General features: G+C 49.1%; 2 pseudogenes; both read left to right on the top strand.

Moving 5' to 3' along the window:
- Positions 1 to 7,002: 7,002 nt before the first annotated feature.
- Positions 7,003 to 8,752, top strand: LOC115321526 (annotated as a pseudogene).
- Positions 8,753 to 8,770: 18 nt separating this feature from the next.
- On the top strand, positions 8,771 to 11,663 carry LOC120836070 (annotated as a pseudogene).
- The last annotated feature ends 8,860 nt before the right edge of the window (positions 11,664 to 20,523 follow it).

Here is a 20,523-nt window from a genome sequence, read left to right as displayed (position 1 = left end):
TGATTGTCATTTACGGATATTGTGGATCATATTCAACCTATTTTTGAACACGACGGGAATATTTCAAATTTCGTTGAAGTATCCCTTTAAGGAAACCATAAACACCACCTGGCTCACTTGACGCAGAAACAATAAACTCGGGTAGGGTACTACTCAGTCTGGCTTGGTAGACGGTGCGTAAAAAAGGGGTCACTGACGTCGCGAAAGAAAAGGAAACAATTAACAATCTGGCGCAAGAAAAAATGTGACAGTCCTAGTCCGCCGTCGCGTACGCGCCGGATAAGCTTCATGCGACTCGTACGTTCCCATGTCGAGCCCCAAATAAAAACGGCAAAAACGCCGCGCAATTTCTGAACGTTAACTCTTGGACCGTGTAAAACTTGTAGCACGTACCACAGTTTGCTAACAAAATACAAATCGAAAACTGTGGCACGGGCGAAAATCGAAAAATCCCAACCTCTGAACTTCTCTGCCTTCTCCCGGAGCTCTGCGACCTGTCGACGCCAGTGAGGGTCGCTGTCCCTGTAGCTCTCGAGCGGAACACCCAAATACTTAACAGGAGTGGTTAACCACTTTATATTTTCAAAAGCATTAGGGGTGGAAGGCCAATTGCATGCCAAAAACCCAAGCATTTACTCCAATTCACGGCGCTAGCAGAAACAAAACAAAAACGTTTGACAGTGCTCACTACTTCAGCTAAGCTTTCTTGGTTTACACAAAAGGTAGCAATGTCGTCCGCGTAAGCTAAAATGCGCACCTCGGATGAATTAAGTTTGAACCCACAGATGGCATAATTGTTTCTGATAATGCTAAGACATAATGACTCAATGTAAATACAAAAAAAGAGGAGGGGGAAAAGGGGGCATACTTGGCGTACAGAACATTGCACTTTGATACGGCTTCCTACCTACTTATTAGCTATAAGACTAGTCGTACACCCGCTATAAGCCATCCGCACGCCTTCGCGTATAACGGAGCCGACCATCACGTGATCTAAAACAGCTAAAAGAACATCATGGGTCACCCGATCGAAAGCTTTTTCAAGATCGATTTGAAGCATGGCCTCTCCCCTATTTATTACATCGCAGCACTCCAGCACGCTACGGGCTTCTTGAATGTTTGTGACAATGGTTCTCCCCTTTATCCCACACGTTTGGTGGGGTTCTACCAGTTCTGTTATGACAAATTGCAGCCTTCTAGCCAATATTTTCATATTTCATAATCGACGTTTGTAAGGCTAATGGGGCGGTACGATGTAACCTGACGTAATTTAGTGGCGTCCTTTGTCTTCGGAATAAGTACCGTGTGTGACGTTACAAAAGATGGCGGAAGAACGTTAAGCTTTGTTAAACACACTGCACAGAACAGGGGCAATCTCATTCTTGAACGCCTTATAGAAGGCTGCACTAAGCCCGGGTTTAAAGTCTCGATTGATATTATATTTTAACATCCTAGACCGAAATGGGGGCTTCCAACCACTCCTTCGTTTCGTCTTCGAGACGAGGCATAAAAGACAGAAATTCAATTTGAAATTGTTCAACTGAAACTGGGACGTACGCGAAAAGCGCGCTCTAATACTCGTAAAAGGCACACTCAATATCAGACTGATCACTAGAGACAGCCCCGCCACAGTCTATTTCGGCGATGTCATTTCGACGCGCGCTACGCTTTTCAAGGCCGAGTGCTCGTTTTGTGGGTGTCTCCCCGGCTGTTATCTTTCCTGCCCTCCCTCTGACTAGCGCACCGCGATATCGTTCTTTATCGATAAGGTCCAGTTTGGCCTTCAACGAACGAATGTCGTCTTTGAAATATCCCGGCGTTTTGCCCTCTTCTTTAATCAGAATTTACAAGGTGTTGCGCAGTAACGTTTCATTACGTCTTTCTTCGTTTTTAATCGCTCTCGCCCTTTCCAAGGCTAAAATTTTAATTCCCTGCTTAAACAGATCCCACTTCGCCCCATACTCTGAAGTTTTCTAGTTTTCTACTTCCTGTGAAGAAGCCTAAACACTGGCTTTAAAAACGTCATGCCCTAAAGGTTTGGAATCAAGCTTCCATAGCTCCCAGCTAAACCATTTTCTATTTTCTTTTTCACTCCGCAGACAACAAGAAACCAAACAATGGTCACTAAATGAAACACTCATTCACGCGCTCGCTCGGCAACGCGCGTGGTAATATCACTGATACATCTTACGAAACATTTTTGGGACAGAAATACTCTTATGAAAAAAATTATATGAATCTATATAAGGGCTGATATGAAATATCCAAAAACTGATATGCGACATATAAAATTGATATGCGACATAGGAAACTCATGAAATACCCAAAACTTATATGCGACATATAGGAACTGATATGCTTATACAAGTTTTGATATGAAAACGTGTCCAATAAACATATCAGAAATATATTCATGGAATCTTTTTCAGTATACGACGTGCCGTACGGGGAAGCAAACACGTGACTTGGAACCGCAGTAGAGCTGCTTGTTTTATTGGCTTTCAAATAATTAAGGCATCAGCGTTTAAATTTTACTAAGAGATTCATCCCCTGATCCGTTCAAAATACCCTCAGAGGTATTACATTACTAAAAACAGATGAACATGCTGGGAATATTATTTATTGCTTAAATGATCCCCGAGAAAATCCGTAACTTCAAAACGACCAGTATAAAAGGCGGAAACGCAGAGCTCGGCAGTAGTTATCGGGTGTGCTGTTGTATTCATATTTGTTTTGCCGTGTTTGTGTATGCGCTCAATGAATATGTTCAGCTAATGCTAGTGACATGCGTAATGTATCTACATGTGTGTATAATAAAGGTGCCCGAAGTACGGTGGCGTGAGCAATTAAAACCATTTTTGTAGCATATGCATTGGGCGGTACCTAGCGCCACCTAGCCTTACTGAAACTTATATGTGATATATGAAACTGATGTGAAATACCCAATAAGTTCCGATATTAAAAATGTGTACAATAAACATATCAGAAATAAATTCATATAATCTTTTTTTTCAGTAGGGTAAAGAGGTTGCTTTAGCTATACACTCCGTTTCACCTCACGTCCGGACACAGCGGACGCTACGAGCAATCCTAGTCAATCCCGCTCCGTGGACGTAGCCCGTGGTACGCTTGTCGCGCGTCGCTGTGCCCCCTTTCTGGCCTTGGATTGGCTCCGATGGCTCGTAGCCTCCGCTGCGCCCGGACGTAAGGTGAAACGAAGTATAGTGACATCGCTGAATATCACGTCCTTCGGCGCACCTTAGACGCATCGTTTAACTACAATCCATATTCCCTAAATGGGAAGTTCACTATAAACGAACTTGGAATACGGATATGAGTGAATGAATAACAAAGGGATCCCACATAATAGCCACGGCAGTGGCCGCACCTTCTTCAAGTAGGTTGCGTTCAGAAAGGCACTCAGCGTTGGGGGATGCTTTGTTGGAATTTTGAGAATTCATCCATCTTTTAGTTCGTTTCCGGTTCTGTTCTCTGCTTATTAATGTTCGCTTACAGGTAGTGTTCGCGAGAGCAATAAGTGACGGACTGACGACAAAAGGAAAATAAGCAAAAAGAAAATAAGGCTCGATGGACCTCTGGACGCGTTGGACCTCTTGACTCGTTGGACATTTTGACGTGTTGGACCTCTTGACACAACTTGGTCCTTTTGACTCGTTGGACCTCTTGACGCATTGGACCTCTTGACTCGAAGTGCACCTTTTGACTCGTTGGACCTCTTGACCCGGCTGCCACGTGGCTATTGGACCTCTTGACTCGTTGGACCTGTTGACCATAAGCGAGTCAAGAGGTCCAACGAGTCAAAAGATCCAACGCGTCAAAAGATCCATTATTGGACCTTCTGACTCGTTGGACCTTTTGACTCATTGGACCTCTTGACTTGTTGTGGATCTTTTGACTCGTTTGATATCTTGACTCGTTGGACCTCTTGACCCACATTGGATCTTTTGACTCGTGTCTGGGATTCAGAGCCTGAAATCCAACGAGTCAAAAGATCCAACGAGACAGAAGATCCACTAGTGGATATTCAGGCTCGTTGGATATTTAGACACGTTGGACATTCAGGCCTGGTTGGATCTTTCGTCTCGTTGGGCATTCAGACTCGTTGGACATTCAGTCTCAATTGGATATTCCGTCTCAATGGATGTTCAGTCACGGTGGACATTCCGGCCTGGTTGGATCTTCCGTCTCGTTGGATATTCAGACTCGTTGGACATTCCGTCTCATTTGGACATTATTTTTCGATGGATATTCGTCTCTCCCGCCACGTAACCAAGTGGATACCTGATTGGAGCCATGCGTTTCGTATTGTTTACGTATTTCGAGCTGGTAGATCTTCAAATTTCTTAAAAAGAAAAAAAAAAAAAAAAAAAATGCTGGTTGCTCAGGCGGATTCAGGTTGGTTAAATTTAGCTGTTATGATTGACACAATTTAGAAAGTGCCTGACGGCTTATAAATAATTGTGCTTGAATTTAACTTGTTTATTCTTATGTAGATCATCCTATTTGCAGGAACCGCTGGTCATTGTTCGTTTTGGAGAGGGATGCGTGGCGGCCCCCGCCGGCTTACGCGTGTCTCGGGGAGTACATTGCTTCCTCCTGCCGGGGTCTGCTTTTTGGGGTTGTCAGAGGATTTCGGGTGTCGTTATTCCCTGGTGCCTCTTCTACCAACCCTTTTCGGCCTTTGCCGAGGCACCTTGGCTGGATACTTGACTGAGACGGAGGCTGCGATTGCGGTGGGAGCTACGTGCCCGCCGGACCAATCAGCCGCCTCCCTCTTATCACCTGACCCAGCTCTCTGTGTGAGTATGAGCAGGAGCGTGATGACGTGGTGGAAGAGAGTTTTTTTTTTACTCTTTAATATTTATTTATTTGACCCTGTGGCGCCTGTATCAGGCATTATCGCAGAGGGCGAGCAAACATTAAAAAATACCTCTCCGCATTTGCGGCACAAACAATTTCACTAGGCAGCGCATTCTATCCCTTGGTGGTCTAACAAAATAATAATAATAATAATAATAATAATAATAATAATAATAATAATAATAATAATAATAATGATAATAGCTCTTTCCTGGCGCAAAGATCACGTATCTTATGTGATCTTTACGTTGTTAAATAGAATTTGGAGCATTCCAGCAAGCCCTTTCACATAGGATACAAAAATATGTGCAATGAAAAAAAAATCCTGGCTTATCATAATTTTTTTGGGAGCAGTATGCTCGATAAATTACAGGAATGGAATAAACATGACATATTGGATATCCAGCCGCAGTGGACATTCAGGCCTGGTTGGATCTTTCGTCTCGTTGGACATTCGGACTCGTTAGACATTCCGTCTCAATTGGACATTCCGTCTCGATGGATATTCCGTCTCGCCTGTCACGTGACCAATTGGATCTTTCGATTCGTTGGATCTTTCATCTCGATGGATATCCAGGCCGCAAGCGCGTGTCTGGCGAGTTGGATCTCTTGACCAGAAGCGCCCCTATGCCCCCGGAATTGATCGCATAGCGACTGAAAAGGTCCATCGAGTCCAGAGATCCATTTGATCTCCTGACTCGTTGGACCTTTTGACTCGTTGGACCTATTTACCTATTATAGATCTCTTGACGCATGGGACCTCTTGAACTATATTGAATCTCTTGATGCGTTGGACCTCTTGACTCGGGTGTCGCGTGACCATTGGACCTCTTATGCGTTGGGCCTCTTGACCAGAAGCAGTCCGCGGGACCACAAGGGGCTCGAGTGCTTTTAATTTAAGACCCTACGCGCACCCTCCAAAGAAGCAGAACCCATGGAAAACTTGCTCGCCCCCCCCCCCCCCCAACACACTTTACTCCTTAAAAAAATTAAACTTGTCTTGATTATTCTGGGGAACCCGAAGATCCCAGGAGTATGTTGTGTGTGCAGCGCATCCGAAACCACCTTAATCCTCCACAACCAAGCATAACAAATCGTACACACGCCTAATACACGCACGACACATTCTGTGTTCCCTGGGTTCATCAGAACGTTTAAAGGGAAACTGAAGCGGTTCTGTATTTCAGTAAAAAGACCAAAATCGCATTCATTTGGCCTCCAGGACCACGAATATTGAGATTAGTTTCCAATTGGGTGCATGGAGGCGGCATAAAATAATTTTCAAAATACCGCCTAAGCCCCTCCTTCCCGGGGAGTGACGTCACACTAGGAGTTTTCGGAATCTCCGCTCTCGCGCATCTTCAGCGTCTGTCAAAGCTATGCGAGCGCACCTTGCTATTTTCTAAAATGTCAAAATGAGACGTGAAGACTGGTGTCAGTGAGGGGAAATATTAGCGGCGAGATGTTTTGGTGGCGCCCTCCTATGGTTCCCCCTTGTTACGTCATTACCTTGCGAACAACAAGTTCGATGGTGTTTGTAAATAGCATGGTGGAAGCCTGAAATCATTGCGCTCTCAAAGGAACACTGCCAACACCGTCGAAATTAAAGTTCCTTCATTCTTCTTATTTCCGTCGATGGTATACCCTTTCCGACGTCATAGTCAGCTTTTGGGCCAATCGTGAAAGGCCGACCACAGCGACGCTTTCGGTCGCGCACGTCGCCAATACCTAGCAAGCTTGCAATTGCACGCGCTGTCCACACGAGCGACACGCGCTTGGCGGCGCAAAGATCCTAGTATGACGTCACGACTCGTCGGAGGTTTTTCGTATTTTCTCGGGGTGAAAAGAAGAGGATAAAGTCAGTAGCAGCGGTCAACCTAGAACTGTTTTCTGGCGAAAATTCTGATATTTTCTTCGTGATTTTTGTCTCCTTCGACGCCTAAAGTCGTCCAGACCACGCCGATACGAAATTTTCTACGGTGGGTGGATTTTTTGCCGGTTTTTCAAGATACTTTTTGCTCGACCACACCGCGGACGCATTAAGCCTCACACCATAGGCCTACCTTCCCGGTGGAGGCTCGGCGGGCTCGCTCCCGTGCGACCTCGTTTGCTTTGATTAAGATGGCCATGCAAGTTACAGTGGAGGGGAAAGATATTTCTCCAGAAGAATTTCAGTGCGCCGGTTGGCAGTCGGCGTTTACCAAGCGCAAATCTTCCCAGAAGTGCCTGCCCGCCGAGAGCGAGCAGCCCGCCAACACACCAAAAGTGGCAGTAGCAGTGGCGGCTCCCGCACTCCCGCCGGCGTGAAGAAACGCATTGTAGCTTCCTCGAGAACGCCTCGCCTGCCGAAGGAGCACTTTAGAGTCATCGTCCGACCTCGGGGTGGCCTAAACGTTAAAAATGTTGGTCAAGTCAAGCTCGCCCAGGCTGTCGTGAATGCGGCGGGTCTCTCTTTCACGAATGCCGCGGAAGACATAATCTGCCCCAACGCCATGCAGAACATTTTGGTGGTTAGCACACCCTCAGAACACAACGCCAAGACCTATGCGGGGGTTGAAGCCATCTCCATTGGCCCTGCAATCTACGAGGTCAGCTCCTACCTCGCTGCGCCCGACAACACGTGCAAGGGGATCATTAGAAACATTGACCTGGAATTAGATCACGAGCAACTTAGAAGTCTCATCATACAGCCGAGGAACCCCAAGGCTCTCGAAGCTAGAAGAATCAAGAATACCAGCACAGTCGTCACTCTCTTTGACGGTCTCAAAGTGCCAAACCACGTCATGTGCGACCTCAGTATGCTCAGATGCACGCTCTACCGAAGACAAACGGAGGTCTGCTACGCATGTGGCAGGCTCGGTCACCGAGCCGACGTATGCCCGACTCCCGAAAACGTGGTCTGCAGGGGCTGCGGAGTAAATTCCCCAAACGACCAACATGTTTGTTCACCGAAGTGCGCCCTCTGCGGGGGGCCTCACCCCACGGCCGACAAGTCCTGTAAGCAGAGATATCAAGTGCCTAATTACATCGTAAGACAGAGAAGAACGATGTGACTACAACCAGCATTTTCCGCCGATGGGCACGCTGTCTGGACCGGCCATTCCACCCCCGGCCGGGAGTGGATCTCGGGGGCCGGGCATAACCAGGGTGCCCTCGAGAGGGCGATCCAGGGTCCGACTGCCGCGGGCTGCCTCCGGGGGCCGCTCTCGCTCCGGAGGCCGCTCACGCTCCGGGGGTTCGGCGGTTCGCATCCGGAAGCCTGCTGCCCAGGAGACCGGATGGGCCGATCGCGTCAAAGGATCCCCGACAAAAGTAACGGGGGCTACGCCGCCTGGGCAACACAACACCAAAATCGTGCAGTTGGAAAAAGAAAACGCGGCGCTGAAGGGCGCTATTGAACAACTCGGGTCAGAGATGGCAGAATTAAGGTCGGCTCGCAAGTGCGAGGCTTTGCAGTCTCCGCAGGCTCCGAAACCCGCCAGGAAGGAAACACCCATGGAGGTTTCCGTCGAGGCGCCCTCCGAGACGCGTACGGCCAGAAAAAAGGGCCCTAACGAAGCCCGTTCGCGATGAGGGACTAGAGGAATTTCAGACTGAAATGAGGGTTATGCTCAAATCACTCAGCGAAGCGGTTGCGATTCTTAACAATAAAGTTGATGTCCTTGACGGCAAGTTCAACGCGCTGGAGGCCAGGGTGGGCACTTTGGTGGCGAGGAGAGGGACGATGGAGTTTTGTGCTCTTGCGAACAATGAGCCTTCTCCGACCGGAAACCCGGCATCTTTTGGTGCCCAACACCTCCAAGCGGCTACACCTTGTAACATTGTACAGGATAGGCTAACTGGCATATCCAGTCATGGAGGCTCATCTTAAAGCAGTTGGAATCTGGCAATGGAATTGCTGCGGTTTTCAGCGCAGCGCAGGTCCTCCAGCAGTTCATTCGATCTCATCCGGAAAAGCCATACGTCATTCTACTTCAGGAAACACTTTCCGACGCGGTCACGTCACCGGGTTACAAATCGCACGTCGTTTACGGTGAAGGAAAGAGGGGCATCTGTACGCTCGTCTCCAAAAGATGCACTTTCATTACGCATGATCTTTTTTTAGACTCCAGCAAGGTTGAGCACTCATTTGTTGAAATAATTCTCAGTGGTCGGCTTAAATGTAGCATCTTTATACTCCACATCTACAGCTCACCTAAGGATCTAAAACAGAGGTTCGCACCGCTCTTTAGCAGGGCAGCTGGTAAAGCCGGTGGTTCCCCGCTCATCGTTGCCGGCGACTTCAGCGCCCCGCACCGAGCGTGGTGTTACTCGTGAGCAACGCGCAAGGGAGACGACCTGTGGCAAGCGGCGGCAAATCACGACCTCACGCTCGTCACGAACCCGGCGTTCCCGACCACGATCGTCAACTCATGTTCGAGGGACACCACGCCGGATTTGAGCTTTGTGAAGAACGTCGGGGCTGTGTCTTGGAACAATCTTAACGAAGCTTTAGGCAGTGATCACAACATACTTGCCACTTGCATAAACGGGAAGAGCAAACCGCTTAAGGAATTTACCATCACGGACTAGGATCAGTTTCGAAAGAGCAGAGAGGAGCGGGCACTGATCCAGGACTCGTCTATCGACCTGGAGCGCTGGGCGACGCAGCTCAAAGGACACGTTAAATCAGCGACAAAGACGGTCCAGACGGACCTAGAGATCGATTGAATGGACAACCGCCTCACACAGCTTCTGGAGGCAAAAAAGGCGCTTCTCGACAGGTGGAAGGGGCAGCGACCCAACCGCAGGCTCCGCAAGAAGATTGCGGAGCTCAACCGAACCATCGAAGACCACTGCGAATCCCTCACCAGGCAGCAATGGGACGAGGTGTGCAACTCGGTCGATGGTCAAATGCGAGTCGGCGGTAAGTGGAATCTACTCAAGCACCTGCTAAACGAGTCCAACTCCAACTCCAATCAGAATCAGGTCATTAGCAGAGTCCTCCACGAGGCCAGGCAGTCCGAGACGGAAGACGCCATATTGGATGTGCTGACGAACAAATACCTACCTATCGGTACCTCGAGCCCGGCGGATTACCCGTCCTATAAGCCCCCCCCCCCCCCCCCCCCCCCCTGCCTGGAGCTCAACGAGCCTTTCACCGTCAACGAGGTTAGGGAAGTTCTCCAGAACCTCAACGGTAGATCGGCCCCAGGCCCCGATGGCATCTCCAACAGGGCGCTTCGAAACTTGGAAGACGCCTCCATTGAATTTCTCACTGATGAAATCAACCGCATTTGGGAGCAGTGATCAGTCCTGGAAGACGGCGACGGTCGCCCTGATCCCCAAGCCCGGTCGGCCTCCGGGGCTGGCTAACCTCAGACCCATTTCCCTTACGTCCTGCGTGGGCAAGGTGGCAGAACACGTTATACACAACCGCATCTCAAGGCACATCGAGGGAAGAATCTCTTCCCGTACAACATGATTGGTTTCCGCCCGTCCCTGTCTACACAGGACGCAATGAAGCTACTCAAACACCAAATTTTTAACAGGAAGACGAGGGATGTCAGCGCTATCCTAGGACTCGATTTAGAAAAAGCCTTCGACAACATCACCCACGCACACATCCTGGACTCCATTTCAGAGCTCGGTCTGGGCGACACGTTTCACAAGTTTGTTAGTTCGTTTCTACGATCCAGGAAAGCCACGCTCAAGATTGGCGATCTTAGGTCCGATCCCGTGGAGCTGGGCCCGAAAGGTACGCCGCAGGGTGCGGTAATCTCCCCGCTCTTATTCAACATTTACCATGTGCAAGGTATCTAAACAACTCTCCACAGCTGAAGGAATCAATCACACTCTCTACGCCGACGACATCACCATCTGGTGTGTCGGCGGTAGCCAGGGTGAGGTCGAAACTGCCCTTCAGGAAGTCCTTGACCAAACAGAACACTTTCTCACTAACACGGGCCTTAAGTGCTCCTCGAGCAAGTCGGAGCTGCTCCTATACAGGCCTGTAAGGAGGGGGCCCAAACCAAAGGGCTGAATGCCACTGTCCGAAGTAGACATAACGGTCCGCACGAGTACCGGTAATCCCATTTTCAGGGTGGACGTCCTTAGAGTGCTTGGCGTGCTGATAGAGTCGAATGGCTGTAAGAGTCTTTTTATTTATTTATTTATTTATTGATTCCCTCAGGGCCCGAAGGCATTATAGAGGGGAGTGGACACACACATCTAATTGCACACAAAGACAAACAGTAATTAGGCAGGTAAGCATAAAAATCCAAAAACAGAACATTGTTAAAACAAAACACTGTCAACCAATATTCAAAAAATATTCGCAAAGTGCAGCTTTGAATCCGGCACTCTCGGCTATGCTGGCAACAGGTGCGGGAAGGCGATTCCAGTCCAGTGATGTCTTGGGTATGAAAGACTGATGAAAGCTTGGGGTGCGACACTGAGGGATGCCAACTTTATTTTGATGGTCGAAACGTGATGAGACGTATGATGGTTGTGTTAACAGATGCTGACGAAGATTTGCTTTGTGGTGGTAAATTTTATGAAATAAACATAGACGAGATATTTTTCTACGTAGAGAGAGGTCAGACAAGCTTAGGGTAGTTTTCATTGCTGTTACGCTAGATGTGCGATGATAGATATGCAGTATGAAACGAACAGAACGGTTTTGAGCAGCTTCTAATGATAATGCAAGCGTTACACCGGGGTTCCAGATAGCGGACTTTTCCGCCCCCGCACGGTAAACTCTCCAGGTCTCAGGCAATCACACTAAGAATGTTGCAGACTAGATCCCAGTTAAGCTTTCTTCAGCATTATTGCTCCGGATACCTTCAAGTCTAGCTGCCCGGACTGCGGGTCGGTTAGCAGCTTCGACCACATGCTCTGGCGGTGCCCCTCGTTACGGGGGCCCAATCAAGTCACCGAGGAGGAGTGGAGCTCTGCCATCACGAGTTCCTTCTCCCACAACTCCGGGCTGTTACGAAAATGGCAGATCTGGACTTATATAAAAAAACAAAAAACAAATATGGATATAGAAAAAATTGGGCAGATCTGGCCATATCAACCACATCAGTTTATATAAGCCTTATATAACCAGATCTGCCCAATTTTTTATACATCCATATCTGGGTCTGCCAAATAGGGGTATATCTGCCTGCCATATCAGGGTGCTTTTTGTTTTTATTCTTGCAGATTTGTTCTTAAAAAAAGTCATGAAAGCCACACTTATGCGGTTTCTGCGAGTGAGTTATACGCCCAGGGGGACATTACGTGGGCGCTAAGCTTTGCGATTACTCGGCTAATTAATTAAAATTCACTAATGAACTTTTCAATTAGTGAAAATAGACATACGGTTCCAATAAGCAGCTAGCGGGGCGTCGTCCAAAATCCCTAAATCAGTCATTTTCAGAAAGTCTTTCAGCGCGTGAGAAGCGCACTAAAGCCACCACTCGTGGAGCAGGTACAAGGCTAGCGGTTTCGGTAAGGCGCCCGCGCAATTTTTCTGCCTCTTATCTAGCCCCAGCCTTGTACCTGGTCCACAAGTGGTAACTTCAGCGCACTACTGCGCTTCACACGCGCTCAGTCTTTCTAAAAATTACTGGTTTAGGGGTTTTGGACGATGGTCAGCAAGTTTCTAATTGAAACCATATGTCTATTTTCACTAATTAAAAGTTAATTAATGAATTTTATTTAATTAGCCGACTTATCGTAAAAATTAGCAAACTACATAACGTCCCCCTGGGCGTATCACTCTCGCACAAACCGCATAAGTGTAGCGTTCACAGCTTCTTTTAAAACAAATCTGCAAGAATAAAAAAAAAAAAAAAAAAAACAAACGGTATCCACCGTGCTGGTAGTTGACTCTTCGACCCTCCACAGCGGGAGCAATGGTAAACTGTGCCGCACTCGGCTGTAGCATATACCCGGTATCCCGACGATCGTTTCGTCAGCATGAACCGCGAGACAGAGTGTCCGTCGAGTTAGAGAAAGTACAAGCGGGCGGAGAGGGATACGCCCGCGGATGACCTAGCATTGTTTACTAGTATTTCGCAAAATCGTAACAATCTTTCTACAAGCGACTCATAAAGCCGCTCGTCAAATTTTGGAACGCGTAATTAAGAGTCTGTGCTGCTGTTGTTTTTTTTTTTCACAGCACTGTCATGTGTGGCCTTGGGCGCTAGGCAGGTGCGATGTCCTGCTTTGTCACCAGATTCTAGACTGTAGCCACGTGACCCTAACCGGAGACACGATTTGCCTAAAACACGCGTAGCGTCTACCCTGCTGTCAATACCGAGTGAACATACAGCTCTATGAAGTCTAGCTTTTGAACTCAAAACGATGCAAGTTTCAAGATACTATGTTTTACGCTGTATAAACCACATCATAATTTTAAATGAAAAAATTAACGCGACTATTTTTTTTTGTGCATGATGTCGACAAATAAATATATATATATATATATATATATATATGTATGTATTTCTACCAATAAATTTAAAATCACGTGTAAACTGTTTCAGATTTTTTTACGAACGAGTTATACATAAAAGACACCACGGACAGCACATCTTCCGACTTTCAACACACGATGAATCGCCGTCGCTCGCAAACGAACGGATGCGATGCTGCGCGAACGGTTTTGAAAGAGCTGCGTATTGTACTCCGGGCGCAACGGCTTCCGTTCAAAGGGAAAAGGATTCGGGACGGCGAAGTAGCGTCTTGCATCTTGAGTAAGCTAACGGTTCGTGTTTACCCGCTCAATTTAGCGGGGAAACATGAAAAAAAAAATAGTTTCACTGCCAGATTTTGCGGGAAAATTGACGTCACGTGACATACGTACCAATTCAATTTCTCGCTAAATTTAGCGGGACGGTTACACCGATGGCGACGCCAACACCGCTTAACTCGGAAACGGGTGCCTAAGAGCTGCGACTAAAATCCATTATTTGATTAACTCGCGCTCCGATCGCACTTCGTCATATTGTCACACATCAAACATACAACCCAATTTCATTTGTCTTTCAATCTTCAAATTGCGCAATTGATTAATTGGTCCAAATACCTGGAATAACTTCACTTTCAGGATGTTTACAATAGTTAACCAATTACATGAGACTCATGCAATATAGATCAATCAACTAGTGTCTTAGCGAGTACATATAACTTGAAAAGAGTCAAAGTACAGGCTAGCTGGTGGAAGTCAACCATTTCGTCGTTTACCCTGAGACTGGGGTTTTTTTTGAAGAGCAGAAGTAACAGAGACCTGTCTGTTTTTTCTGTTACTTCTGCTCTTCAAAAAACCCCCCAGTCTCAGGGTAAACGACGAAATGGTTGACATATAACTTGTTGCTTGCACGACTGAAACGGGCCCATATATCATTATCAGGGGCGCTATATTTGCACGCGTATATGGTGATATATGGACGTATTTACGCACTTATACGGCCAGATCTGGCAGTATTTGCCCACCTATATGTCGAAATACGGCCGTATTAGCTCCCATATCTGGTGAAATACAGCCCTATTTCACTGCTTATATTATCATATCTGAACGTATATAAAATATATCAGGGCCATATCTGACATTTTCGTACGGGGAGGGCCCACGATGCGACGGTGAGGCTAGGCCTCCCCGTCCCCATGTGGGAGCAGCCCGCGGTGCTGCTCTAAGGGCGGCGCTTCTCAGAACCTCAATCAAGTTCTTTGTCTGTCTGTCTCGCGTTTAGGTACACCTTCGGGGAAAACGAACGTGATATTCAGGTTCATGGGATAAATACACGCCAGAATTCACCTCTCACTCGTTTTTTTTCAAGAAGTGTTTCAGCTTCCCTTTAAGGCGAGCTTTTTTTTTATACTACATTGGATAGTAAAAACAAACAAACACAATCAATGAGAGAGCTTGCATTCTGCAAAACAAATGCACAGTCGCGGACGATAACGAAAAGCCCAGTCGAGCGCGCGGCCTAGAAAGCCTGTAGTAATATACCTGAAGAAATACCAACCATAAGAGAGTTTTAGAATAGGGGGCCCCAACGTTCGGATTCCCCTAAGAAATTGGGGTACCCAAACGCAACAAGGTTGGCGTCGACCGCTTATAGAATAGGGGTTTCGCAACGCGCGGAGCGCGTTTACGTTTCCCGCTTGCAGCAATTAAAAAAAAAAAAAACGTAAAACATATGCGCTTAGCAAGTACTTTTTGTTTACAGATAATAGTTGAGGTAAATCGCAATCAAGCCGGCTAAAACAAGAGACAATCTAAAATCAGTATAAATGTTGTTGGCTGTATTCAGCCAAAACAATTCAACCCGTTGCACTCTAATTTGGCGATCGTTCTCAGATACATTTCGGCGTTCGTGTGCACTTTGACCGTCTGTCGCCGAAGATTTAGGCCTTCAACTTGTGGGAGCCGAGGGTGAAAGACGAGGCAGAGAGCGCGTGACAGGCGGCCGGCGGAGAAGACACGAGCTGGCAGGAGACAGCGCGTGCTGAGCGAGGCTGGTAGCTGGACAAGGAACGTCGAAGCCAAGCTGCCTGGCCTAGGCCTGGCCTGGCCCATAACGAACCCCGGAGCGGTCCACCAGCGAGGTCTGGAGCAAGACCGGTGGAAACGGCGAGCCCGGGCCATATGACCTGGGCTATGACGATCCCAGGGTGGTTCCGGAGCGAGACTCGGGCATTGATAGCCCGGAACAGCCAGCCTACGCAGCGCTGGCGTGGGAAAGGCGATCCGCAGGCCTGGACACGGACCCCGACTGTGAGCTCTGATCGACGGGCGACAACAGGGGTCGACGGGCCCGGACTACCGGCTCTCGACGACGGGCGATCGAGAGGTACAGTAAACCCAATCGCTGTCTTCTCGTTGCTCTATGTCACTCCCTGGGTGACGGGCGGAGCGCATACCGATCGGGTGGCGATTATTAGTATAGAGGGACCTCCCCCGTAAAGAACCCCACATTAAAATGGAGCCCAACGTGGGGCCCGTTCGGTATGCCTCTGCTTCTAATCGTCCCCAGGGAGTCCCATGGATTCGTTGAGCGGTTTGTTCATTAACGCTAACGATGGCCGTTGAGACAAAGTATGTTGGAATTTTGGTGACTTGTCTCACAACAGAGCACAGCAGGTGTCTCCTCGAATCGAGTACTTGAAGGTCTCGAAGGACGAGGTTGCGGACGCATTTTCTCGGGTACCCCAGAATAGTGGTTGGCAGAAGGTGCCGTAACCGGGGGAACACGAGGAGCGCGGTTAAGATGTAAGAAAGTAGTCTTCGGAGGCAGACGAGAGTCACGGCAGGTTCACTGGAAGGCAGGGTAGCGACTGGCAGCAGGGAAAACAGCCAGGAGTTATTGCATATTTAGGATTTAGGCTTGGAGTGATGCGGTGAGCCAGTAAGCGCTTGTCGAGGCCCGGGGTGCAGATCGGTTTTTGTCAGTGGGTGTCGGAAAGATTGCGGGAATTGCAGTCGACACCGGAAACACTGGCGGACGAGATTGTCAGCGGGTGTTGGGTAAACTAACGTAAATTGCAGTTGACACCGGGAACGCTGGCAGGCGAGTTAAGGAGCAGTATGATTTGTAACCGCTGGGCCAAGACGGCTAGTTGCTTCGCGTCACTCCAACAACCGACGGTGGGCAGAGGGACGACTCTCCCTTGAGGGAGGTCGTTCCAAGAAAGCTACAAAATGTTTTAAATGATTCTTTCTCGACTTCACTCTGGCCGGTCGTGGCAGTGACAGCAAGACTTTTAATAAGTTATGTCGCGTCACGATCTGGCCGGGGATGAGGCGGTAGACATATAGGTGGCTTGTAGTTGTCCAGCTTGCCTTGAGGCGTGAACGGTTTAAGCGGGTGTTCTCGCTGAGCTGCCGCCCCCTCCGAGGACCGAGCAGTCCCTAGAGCTCGTATACACGTGGACAGAACGGGACGCTGACGCTTACATCGAGTACCACATGGTATATGTATAGCCGTTGCGGAACGCGGGTATGGAATATGGCCGTCCCGCCACAGGCTTTGGATCCCTTCGCTTGCGCAAAAGATGGACTAGGTTTACTCCATCGTTACCTGTTCAGAAGGAAACTCACGCGTTTAGCAATGCAGCTAGTGGTTTTGCCGCATCGCTTGCTCCGAGGTGAGAAGGGCACCTGAGGTATAAAGACGCGAGCGTCGTGTCCTACTTCTAGGCTTACTCGGCGAGATACAAACGAGGAGGCTTGCCCGGTTCACATCGCTGACTTGAAAGGATACTACCGTCGTCGCGATGGGGAAGACGTATAGCATGAGGTTGCGGTAGGACACAAGAAATCTCCTGTTTTTGGCGACCCACGAGCGAGCTCTGGTATGCAGACTTGCTGAGTTGGCCGCATGGTACACGAACCCGTCGGAAAGCTATGTGGCGGTAGAGGCTATGGCCATTGCCACATTCTGCGGCAGAGTATTTGTTCGCTGTGTGTTGTTTTTACAGTTTGTTCTGCGCAGAATAGCTTCTTGGAAAGACGGCCGCATACAGACGGCGTAACCCAGGTAGCCCACGGGGAGGGAAGATGGGACCATTCGTTTTCCCAAGTGCTCAGGGTGGCTGACAGTTGTTCGGCCTGACGAACGGTTCAGGCGGGCAGTTCTAAGCCCGCTGTGACCTCTAAGCGGAACGGGACAAGTCCGTCTGCGTCGGCCGGACCAGCTTAGAGCAAGCCCCCTGCTGCATCGCGGTGAGTGGGACAGCGAGCGACAGACAAATCGGCATTAGAGTGTTTTAGTAGATCGTTCAGTCACTCCCGCTGTGCTATCCGCTGGCCGCTACGACCTCCACTATATGTAGCGTAGCGGAACTACCATTTTAAGTTTTAGTAGAACGTTCGCAACCCGCTACGGATTACAACGTTACGAGAGCTAACGCAACGACACTAGCGGCTCTTTCGGACACTAGGGCTCGCGTAAAACAGATTTGTAAAGCAATCCTTCGCAATTGTTTTTATTAACGTCGTTATCTTAATAAAATATTGTTTTCTTTATTGAATAACGTGCTAATCGTTGCTTCTTTTGTAAGTAGGTGACTATTATATTTAACTGTCGGCCAAGCTGTCCAAGCCAATCCGATATGAGTCAAGTGCCAAAGCCACCGAGAAAAATCTTCAAAAATAAAGGACAACCACTGTAGCTCATCTGTTGCGTCGTTGTTCACCGAAAATGAAGCGCCACAGAAATCCCTCATATCCGCCTGCTCGCTCCGCTTCCTTAGTCGGTTTTGTCTTCACGACAAAGCAGCCGAGCAGGGGGCTGCACCTTTCGCTCACAGCACCAAAAACTGCGAAGCTTTTTCTTTTTTTTTTTTTTTTTTTTTTTGTTCTCCTTTCCGTGGCCGCGTTTAGTATATCCGCCATGAATCGCTACCTGTTGCAGTCGTGGAACGGCTTTGTCGCGGGTACTTCTCGCAGCAGCAAGGTATAATCCACCCCTTAGAACCACGATCGCGAAACGCACAGACCGAGTAGACGCGGCGTGGCGGCCATCTTGAACAGCGTCCCTCGCTGGGACTCCCTCATCTCGCCAAGACTCGTTCTCGCGAGAGCTACGCTAGCACGCCGCGCTACGCCCCTCGCTATTTTCGCCCGCTAGCGCGCCTCCGCTAGCCTCCGTAGCTCCGCAATGTTTCCGCTAGCAGCGCGCATGCGCAGTATCGTCGTCACTCTAGCGTATAGCGTAGCGGGAGAGCCAAAACGATCTACTAAAACTCTCTATTGTCTGCCGGCTTCGCTAGCCACCACCACCTACGCCGCTTTCGGACGCTGCAACGTGGCCACTCCGGCAACAGCAACAGCGGCCGCCCATGAAGCCCAGCGGCTCCCTGAGGCCCATGAAGTCCCCCGAAGTCCTGGCCTTGAGGGGGGGGGGGGGGGGGGGAGAGTGTGGGAGCCGAGGGTGAAAGACGAGGCAGGGAGCACGTGACAGGCGGCCGGCGGAGAAGACACGAGCTGGCAGGAGACAGCGCGTGCTGAGCGAGGCTGGTAGCTGGACAAGGAACGTCGAAGCCAAGCTGCCTGGCCTAGGCCTGGCCTGGCCCATAACGAACCCCGGAGCGGTCCACCAGCGAGGTCTGGAGCAAGACCGGTGGAAACGGCGAGCCCGGGCCATATGACCTGGGCTATGACGATCCCGGGGTGGTTCCGGAGCGAGACTCGGGCATTGATAGCCCGGAACAGCCAGCCTACGCAGCGCTGGCGTGGGAAAGGCGATCCGCAGGCCTGGACACGGACCCCGACTGTGAGCTCTGATCGACGGGCGACAACAAGGGTCGACGGGCCCGGACTACCGGCTCTCGACGACGGGCGATCGAGAGGTACAGTAAACCCAATCGCTGTCTTCTCGTTGCTCTATGTCACTCCCTGGGTGACGGGCGGAGCGCATACCGATCGGGTGGCGATTATTAGTATAGAGGGACCTCCCCCGTAAAGAACCCCACAAACTACGCCGAAACTGAAACGAACGCGAGCTAGCATACTCTGCGAGAAGCAATTGCTCTATTTAGATCTGAGCTGGAGTGACTTTGAAGCCTTGAAATACTTGTTCTAATCTAGCTGGTATTGTACCACGAACGAAATCCACTCGGAGCCACGGGGTAGAGATACGTTGCCATGTCAACAGTTACCACGTCTCTTTAGGCTTAGGAACGGCCAGAGTCAGGGACGATCTTTAGAATGGAGCAAGCCCACCGCTTATTCTGTTACTTCAGCGAGATAGCAAAGCGAAAGCCGGTTGCACCGTTCATTGGCAATTAAATTGGCTAATACTACAGCGCCCATGACGAATTCGCTCCGAAGCGAGCGGAACGGGCACCGCCGTGTTTGCTGACGCAACCCTGCCCCAAGCACATAGGGGTCCTACACCATTTCTCGAATTTGGCATTCTGGGCGAGTGCCAACCCAAAACCCAAACCGAAGTTTGGGTTCGGCCCATGCGCAGTGGTGAGCCCCTATTTCTTTGGGGCCCCCAAGCTTTGGGGCCTTGATTCTAAAACTTCCTGATATCGAGGCTTCAGCGGTTGTGAAATGTTTGTCGTCCCTCCCCACTTGACCGACTGTCGCTGAGTCAATTCTGAATTCAGTGTAAAAACATCCTGCGACGAAAGTTCAAATCAAGGGCGGCTGAAGCCACCACGTCGGCCAAATATATAAAGTCAAATTTGAGAGTTTTACGTGCCAAACCAACGACGGGCATCTGGCACGCCCCAGCGGAGGACTGAGGAGTAATTTCGACCACCTGGGGATCTTTTAAAGTGCAAACAAAATCTCGGCTACACGGCGCCTTCTCCGCAATAAGCCTCCGTCAGATTGCGGGCAACTCGGCAGGGATTCGAACCCGCCACATGGGGATCCGTAGGCCGGCGCTCTCGCCTCAGAGCCACCGAGGCTTTTTTTTTTTCCTTATTGCCTCCTTAGACAGATTTTTTACAATAGAAACAAAAAGGAAGGCTAAAACACTTCAGCCGTACGAAGGCCGTGGCGGTTTGCTAAAATCTTTTAAAAATGGCCAACACATCCAACAGTGGTAACCAATCTGGAGGTTCGGCGAGAACGCGATAAACTTCTCTTACATAGACAATATTTTCAATAAAGTTTTCACGCACAGTGCAAACATTCACGTCTGCGTGTCGTAAACT

Source organism: Ixodes scapularis, unplaced genomic scaffold (genome assembly GCF_016920785.2).
Source record: "Ixodes scapularis isolate PalLabHiFi unplaced genomic scaffold, ASM1692078v2 PGA_scaffold9__187_contigs__length_104089568, whole genome shotgun sequence".
NCBI classification, from domain to species: domain Eukaryota; kingdom Metazoa; phylum Arthropoda; class Arachnida; order Ixodida; family Ixodidae; genus Ixodes; species Ixodes scapularis.
This window is presented reverse-complemented; position numbering and strand designations above follow the sequence as displayed.